Genomic DNA, 8,401 nt, shown 5'->3' on the forward strand with positions numbered 1-8,401 from the left:
ATGTAGTGATGATTAAGGACATTTGTCCTCCATGCCAGCAGAGGTCTAGTGATCTAGTGTAGAGTGTAACCTCTGCTCGTTACTTCACTTGCATTAAGAACTTTATTCTGGTCAGGGTTGTGATGGATACATAGTCCATAGTAAAAAGACAGGGAATAAGGCAGGAATACAGCCTGACTGGGAGGCCAGACAATAACAAAGCACCATGCTCACACACTTATTCACACCTAAAGATGATTTCGAGCCACCAATCCATCCACCTGCATGTTTTAGACAGTAAGAAGAACCTGAAGAACCCAGATGAAGCCCACACAGAGATGGGAGATCAGGGGAAACTTTACATAGGCAGTAACATGAGCTCAGCGTCAAACCAGAGTGTCTGAAGTTGTTAGGACTGGAGTACTGAGCTTCAATATATTAAAGGGGAAATGTTTAAACTGAGAATGCAGCAGGATAATATGCTGAGGAAAAAGTGCTTAATACTGTAGAAAGAGAGCAAATCAGAGATAATGAACTAATCATCCAGCTCTATCAGGTGACATAAGGACAGGATTGTGGCTGAGGGAGGTGGAGGAAGGTTTTGGAAGATGGACTGGACATCTGGCTGTGGAAGAGGAAAAGGGACTCAACAGATGAAGATGATTAATGATGTGAAAATTGTTTACAATCACTAATGTGACATGGATTTTTTTATTATGTTGAATTTGATACAAAAGAATGGAAATAAAAGTTTTTATAAATATTTCATCTTTAAACAAAATCCATCAGTTCTAAAAGCAGGACTAGTACAGGACTAGTACATGTACAAAATTATGTAAGAGAATGTATACAATGTGCAGAGATTTAAATGATGTTTATGTTGTGAAAGTGAAACAAAAGCATGTGAGTATCAGCAATAAAACTATAAATGATTTACTCACATATTGTATGAATTTGTTAAAATATTATTAGGCAGAAAATTGGGAGCTGAAGTTCTAAAAAAAAAAAAAAAAAAAAATATGAACACAAATGACACTACAGTAATTTCCTGATTTCATGTGAAATACAAGAGTCTTTGATGCATAACTAAATTTAATATTTTGGATCTATTTCAGTTATCAGCCTTAGTTTTCAAAGCCACAGGTGGATGATGTAATACACTCATGTGATATAAACTCATGGAACTATCTGATCTGTTAATCAGGTGTGTTGAGGGTCGCTGCTGTTAAACATGTGTCTCTTCTGCTGATGATGTTCTCTACTGCAGATTCGCTTTTCCATCTCCATCAGCTCTGCTGTAATGAACTCTATCAGGACTATATGGAGAGTCTATATGGAGAGTAAAATAGACAAGAAACATTCAGTCAGTTGAGCAGATAAACTGGAGTCATGGATGTTGAATTTTGAAGTGCTTGAGATGCTCCTGAGATGCAGACAGGTCACTGGAGTTTGTTATTACCTATGCAGTCCTGTCCTGTTCATGTAAATATCCTCAATATATGAACCTAATAACTAAAATAAATTATACAACAATTTAAACTAAATGTGTACCTTTCTTTCTGGTGCTGCAATAGACCACAGCTACGATGATGTGCAGAAAGATCACAGTCACCACAGCGAAGGGGACGAAGGGGAGAGACTCTGGAGAGATGTTATTAATAATATCAACATTATGAACATGAACATTTTTATAGATGCTATAAGAGAATATTACATATGCACTGACGTATGAGCATTTTCAGGTAAACCACAGACGTGTTTATGTAGAATGAATTAACACTATATTTGAAATAAATGTAATAAAATATTTCATGCTGAATGCACTTTTATACATAAAGTTGTAAATACAAAACATCTGAATCAGTTGTGGTTTGAATACATAAATTAAATGTAGATTTATTTACTTTCTAGAAAAGGCTCATTAATTCATTCTCTAAACCAATTATCCTGTACAGGTTTGAGTCTGGAGCCTCTCCAGCAGACTTAGGGGACAAGGCAGGGTACAACCAGATAGGGTGCTGATCCATCGCAGAGCGCGTACACACACACACACTAATTGAAATGTCAATAAGCCTACTCTGCATGAGGGAGAAAATCGGAGCATAAAATTTTTCTTATTTTAAATTTCCAAAGCATTTCATTAATATTTATTGTCAGTTTTCAGTAACGTGTAGTGAAAACTCACTCACTTATCTTCTATATATCTTCTTCCTTTAGCACTTATTTGAAACAAATTTAATGAAATATATTTTATGCTGTTTATACTTAGTAATTTTATATAGCTGGTTTTACTTTCTTAAAATCTGGATGATTGTAAACAGTTTAAAAAGTGTAGTTTTGTCATTTCTGTATCTTCTTTTCCTGTATTGGAAATGTTAACAACAAATATGAATCACTAAAAGTGTTAATGACGTTAATGCAGTGAATTAATCATTACCTTTTCCAGATGTTTTAGAGTTTGTGGTCATTTTGTTCTTGACCACCAGGGTTGGTTTTGTAGGTGTGACGTCTACAAGAACTAAAAGAAACAGATAAATGTAGTGTGTGAGCGTTGTGTTTGAGTTTGGCTCCAAGCTGATGCATTAACCTGCACTAACTATCCTGACTGTGTGTTACAGTGGTGTGTAGTACCTGCTGTGGAAGTGGGTTTGCTCTTTGGTCTGGGTGTTGAAGGTCTTCTTGTGGCCTCTGCACAGAGAAAAACATTTAATCTGTTATAAATAAATCCAGGAAATGTAGTGTGGATCAGAACACACACTCAGATAATCCATAATCATGAACACACACATGGAAACATGAAACAGAAGCATGTCTATGTAGGTACTGTACACCCCATTTCCTCTGTCTGTGTGACTTTCTATTCATGCAACATCTTTTAATTGCATGGTCTTTCCTGACTTTTATTTCTTTCTACATTGTAGAATGTATCTGCTACTTATGAAAACTCATTCAGTCATCTTCTATATATCTTCTTCCTTTAGCACTTATTTAAAACAAATTTAATAAAATATATTTTATGCTGTTTATACTTAGTAATTTTATATAGCTGGTTTTACTTTCTTAAAATCTGGATGATTGTAAACAGTTTAAAAAGTGTAGTTTTGTCATTTCTGAATTTTCTTTTGCTGTATTGGAAATGTTAACAACAAATATGAATCACTGAAAGTGTTAATGACGTTAATGCAGTGAATTAATCGTTACCTTTTCCAGATGTTTCAGGGTGTGTGTTCATTTTGTTCTTGACCACCAGGGTTGGTTTTGTAGGTGTGACGTCTACAAGAACTAGAAGAAACAGATAAATGTAGTGTGTGAGTGTTGTGTTTGATTTTGGCTCCAAGCTGATGCATTAACCTGCACTAACTATCCTGACTGTGTGTTACAGTGGTGTGTAGTACCTGCTGTGGAAGTGGGTTTGGTCTTTGGTCTGGGTGTTGAAGGTCTTCTTGTGGCCTCTGCACAGAGAAAAACATTTAATCTGTTATAAATAAATCCAGGAAATGTAGTGTGGATCAGAACACACACACATGGAAACATGAAACAGAAGCATGTCTATGTAGGTACTGTACACCCCATTTCCTCTGTCTGTGTGACTTTCTATTCATGCAACACCTTTTAATTGCATGGTCTTTCCTGACTTTTATTTCTTTCTACATTGTAGAATGTATCTGCTACTTATGCTCTCTAACACCTTCATAATGACTCTTATGTGAGATATTGTAAATTGTTGAGTCTGGTAATTCTAAATGAACGTCTCGGGTTACTTTGCTGTAACCCTGTTCCCTGAAAAGGCAGGAACGAGATGCTGCGTGAAAACGTTATGGGAACATCTTGTCATGTTGCTGGTTGTGAAGCATGTGTGTACCAAACACGCCAAATTTTTGGCATTTATAACCTTGGTCAGTTGACGTCATCTGATAGGACGCACCTGCAGGTTATAAATAGGAGTGAACCGGAAACATTCCTCAGATTGATTTGTCTGAACGGACGTCCGGTCACATAGGCAGTGCGGCATTGGGACGCAGCATATTGTTCCCGCCTTTTCAGGGAACAGAGTTACAGCAAAGTAACCCGAGACATTCCCTTTCAAAGGCTACACTCGATGCTGCGTGAAAACGCTATGGGAACGAGAGTACCAACGCCGCCGCACTGCAAGTGTCTGGACTCCAAGGTTGTGTAGCGTTTGCGCACAAGGCCGAGAAGGTCTCAGAACTATGTCTGGGTAGCTGACTCGAGGACCCGTGGGCCTGGAGTAGCATGAACATCCAAAATATAAATGTAATAAATGTGTGCGGAGAGGACAACCCTCCGTGTCACACACTTGCTGCAGGGGAATACCTCTTGCTAGTGCAATAGATGAGGCGATCCCCCTGGTTGAATGAGCCCTGATTCCTAGAGGCAAAGTGAGCCCACGCGCCTCATAGGAGAGGACAATAGCCCAGTGTAGTGGGGGCCACCCCCCATTGCGGCCCCAGACCATGTAAAAGCTGCTCTGACTTACGCCACTAGCTGATGCGGTGGACGTAAATCTGAATATAGTGAAGTCTCTCCTGCTCCGAAGGCGGAGGACAGAAGGCTTCAAAACAATAGGATGCATATTGGAAAATGTGTGCGGAGAGGACCAACCCTCCGCATCACAGACTTGCTGCAAAGGAATACCTTTTGCTAGTGCAATTGATGAGACGATTCCCCTGGTTGAATGAACCCTGATTCCTAGAGGCGAAGTGAGCCCCCGCGCCTCATAGGAGAGGGCAATAGCATCCCTCACGCCGCTTCCAGCTTCAAAACATGTAAAAGCTGCTCTGACTTACGCAACTGGCTAATGGGGTGGACGTAAAAGTGAAGAGCACGTACTGGACACAGTAAGTGAAGTCTCTCCTGCTCCGAAGCTGTAAAGGCGGAGGACAGAAGGCTTCAAAACAATAGGATGCATGTTGGCAAATGTGTGAGGATAGGACCAACCCTCCGCGTCACATACTTTCTGCAAAGGAATACCTTTTGCTAGTGCAATTGATGAGACGATTCCCCTGGTTGAATGAACCCTGATTCCTAGAGGCGAAGTGAGCCCACGCGCCTCATAGGAGAGGGCAATAGCATCTCTCACGCAGTTTGTGGCCCTGAAACATGTAAAAGCTGCTCTGACTTACGCCACAGGCTGATGCGGTGGACATAAATCTGAAGAGCACGTACTGGACACAGTGAGTGAAGTCTCTCCTGCTCCGAAGCTGTAAAGGCGGAGGACAGAAGGCTTCAAAACAATAGGATGCCTGTTGGCAAATGTGTGCAGAGAGGACCAACCCTCCGCGTCACATACTTGCTGCAAGGGAATACCTCTTGCTAGTGCAATTGATGAGGCAATTCCCCTGGTTGAATGAGCCCTGATTCCTAGAGGCGAAGTGAGCCCACGCGCCTCATAGGAGAGGGCAATAGCATTTCTCACGCAGCTTGTGGCCCCGAAACATGTAAAAGCTGCTCTGACTTACGCCACTGGCTGATGCGGTGGACATAAATCTAAAGAGCACGTACTGGACACAGTGAGTGAAGTCTCTCCTGCTCCAAAGCTGTAAAGGCGGAGGACAGAAGGCTTCAAAAACAATAGGGATGTCCGATCCTCTTAGAGAGGTAACACCATTTAGAATAACCATCTTAAGGGTCAGAAACCTGAGGCGCTGACTCTAGTGGTTCAACAAGGGGCACAAGCCAGAGGACAAATTTTTTTCTGCAGAAACTCCAACACTGAAACAACTCGGCAGTGGACTGGCTTTACCTGCTTCGTCATGCACCAACTTTCAAATACATTCTATTTGAGGGGAGGCAGTCCTAGTACTTAGAATAGTCTTAATTACGCTGGCTGGAAGACCAACTTGACTTAGAGTCAGAGAGTAGTAAAGGGGACATTTGCTGATCTTGCGAGGCAAAGAGGTCCACCTCCGCTACATGAAATTTTCCCAGAATGTAAATCGCCCTGAGGGACAGGAATCTGGTGTGCTAGCTATTTAGCGGCGCGAGCACAGTCCACCCTGGCGATTAACATATGAGACTGCCATAGTGTTGTCCACCCGCACTAGGACATGGTAGTCTCAACTGCTAGAGGAAGTGCTTTAGGGCAGATGTGGTCATTAAGACTGCGCGTGTTTTCCCGCGGGATGCCTCAATTTAGCGCGCGGCGCGCCGCAACTTGCCGTAAGCAACATTCGGGAATTTAAATAAATGTGTTGTGCTTCACTGAATATCGCCAGATGGCGCATGGAAGGACTTTATTTAAACGCCGGACCAAGTACTGTACAACGAAGAATTGTGTATAATTACTTAGTCTAAAACAATATTGTTCCCAATGCTGAAGCAAACATGAATTTTATTTTGCTTTACAACAGATCTTTCATGATGAATGTGTGTATGTGTGCTTCATATTATTTTCATAATGATGAAATGAGATGCCCAAATTCATGCTTTAAAATTCTTAATAAGTTTCTTATATATTTTTTGTAATGTTTTAACAGGGACAAAACAGTGAAAGACATGGCAATGTCTCGGTTTACATGGTGTTGAAATTAATTTAATTTCCTGATAGTAGGCTGATAGTCTTAACTATGCGACTGTCCTGATTCGTGAATATGCCAACATATCTTATTTAAAACGTAAAAAATGTGTCGACATCATCAGAAGACATGAATGAACTATATATATTATATTATTAAGTAAATATTATTTTATGACCACGAGCTTCTTCTGGCATTTTATAATAATCATCATATTTGCTGTTTGTGTCCAGCATTTAATAATTGTTTCATACATTATTTAACCACGGCTGGAAATAATAGCTGGAATGTGATGTGATTGTGAATTCATGACTGAAATAAAGCAGTTTGTCTTTTGTAAAGTACTTTCACTTTACAAAAGGCAGCGTTTTTATAAAGCGTTTTTTAAAGGCAGCGTTTTTATGTAGGTTGATAAACGTGTGTTGTACAATATATACACCGCGACAGCGCGCGCAGTTACTCACTTCTCACCTTTCATGTAGGTCTGCTCGGACTAATTCGTTTTAAACCCCTCAAAAATGTGTGTGTGTATACAGCCCCAAACCTCCATCAGTTATTAACAATAGCATCTATTTAGAAAAAATGCCCCAGTGATTTCGGAACTTCAGGAAATCTTCCGGCGCTCTGCGCATAACCCCGGGCCAACTCATGTCGAAAAGAATTTATAAACGGTTTCTAAACGTGGGCTATTGTTTTTTTTTTTTTTTTACTTATAGTATTTGTTAATTTAATTTAAATAAGGTTTGGGCTCAGGACTTCGATTCGGCATCGTGATTCTCCTCTTTAATTTACTCCATAGTTTTAATCAGCGCTCAGCCGCATGCATGGAGTTTTCCAGAGCACACCGGCAGAAGTAGACTAATGATTATGAACGCGTCGGGAAAACAGCAAGCAAAAAGACTGACTCTGAACATTTAAAAAAACTTTGCGTTCATTTTCTGACGCGCTCAAGTTCACCAAAAACAATACAGAACAGCGCAGCTTATTTGCTTTCAAACATTTATAAAATCACGTTTTTTCGTTATTGTGAGTGCGCTTAAATAAAAGTTGAGTCTTATAAAGGCATGTAGTCTTATATAGTTTTATTATATAGTTTTTGCACATTAATCAGAGTCCTCATCTGTTACATTTTTGAGGACAATAGTTTTTTTTCAGCCTGTCACGGCATGCGCCCAAATTAATATCGCTCCTCGCTCACTAGTTAGGCGGCCTCTCCTTCAGATATACGAAGAAGCAGGGCTGCAGAATTAGGCACGAATAGTGAAGAAGAGCTCTCCTTGCTAATTATCCCGGGTTCATCCGCGCTATATAATACTCGGGGTTTGTTGGTTTACAGTGGATTTTACTACGCGGTGTGAATGAGACGCCCGCACACAACGCGGAAGTGCGGCATGCAAACGGGGCAATTGGAACGCGCCCAAGACTTCAAAGAAGAGCAAGCGCAAGCGGACGGAGGCAGGAGCTGCTGTCCGCGGATGGCCGTCGTATTCGTATTTTATAGCGCAGGGTGCAAACCCGGGATCATTATATTATTTAGCATTATAAGACTAAAAAGTGGCAGCTGGCACGCCTAAAAATAGACGCAGGTTAATTTTTTTATAGTCTAAATTAAAATCCTCCTCTGTAGTGCCTCCTATTCCTATTAATCCTATTGTTCTGTTAGTGTCACTGCGTGTGCTTACAATGCCAGACAACATTCAAATGCAAACTATTCACTCTCCCCAAGTGTGAATCAGCTGTTCTCACCTATACATATTAACCTATACGTTCTCACCTAAAGTGTTTAGGTGAAATTCCACCTATACAAGTGTGACAAATATGCAAAGAAAAAAAATAGGAAGGGGCAAATACTTTTTCATGGCACTTCACATGTAGTCAGATTGTTC

The 8,401-nt window shown here is 40.4% G+C and overlaps 1 long non-coding RNA gene across 1 annotated transcript; it reads right to left on the minus strand.

Annotated features, from left to right (window-relative positions):
• Nucleotides 1-1,215: 1,215 nt before the first annotated feature.
• LOC128543645 (uncharacterized) lies at nucleotides 1,216-2,499 on the minus strand. The gene is made up of 3 exons (XR_008365759.1): nucleotides 2,417-2,499; nucleotides 1,531-1,620; nucleotides 1,216-1,308 (listed from the first exon to the last, which is right to left on the minus strand). It is a non-coding gene; the product is annotated as an uncharacterized LOC128543645 (long non-coding RNA).
• Nucleotides 2,500-8,401: the final 5,902 nt, after the last annotated feature.

The sequence above is a fragment of the Clarias gariepinus genome, chromosome 2 (genome assembly GCF_024256425.1).
Source record: "Clarias gariepinus isolate MV-2021 ecotype Netherlands chromosome 2, CGAR_prim_01v2, whole genome shotgun sequence".
In the NCBI taxonomy this organism is placed as follows: domain Eukaryota; kingdom Metazoa; phylum Chordata; class Actinopteri; order Siluriformes; family Clariidae; genus Clarias; species Clarias gariepinus.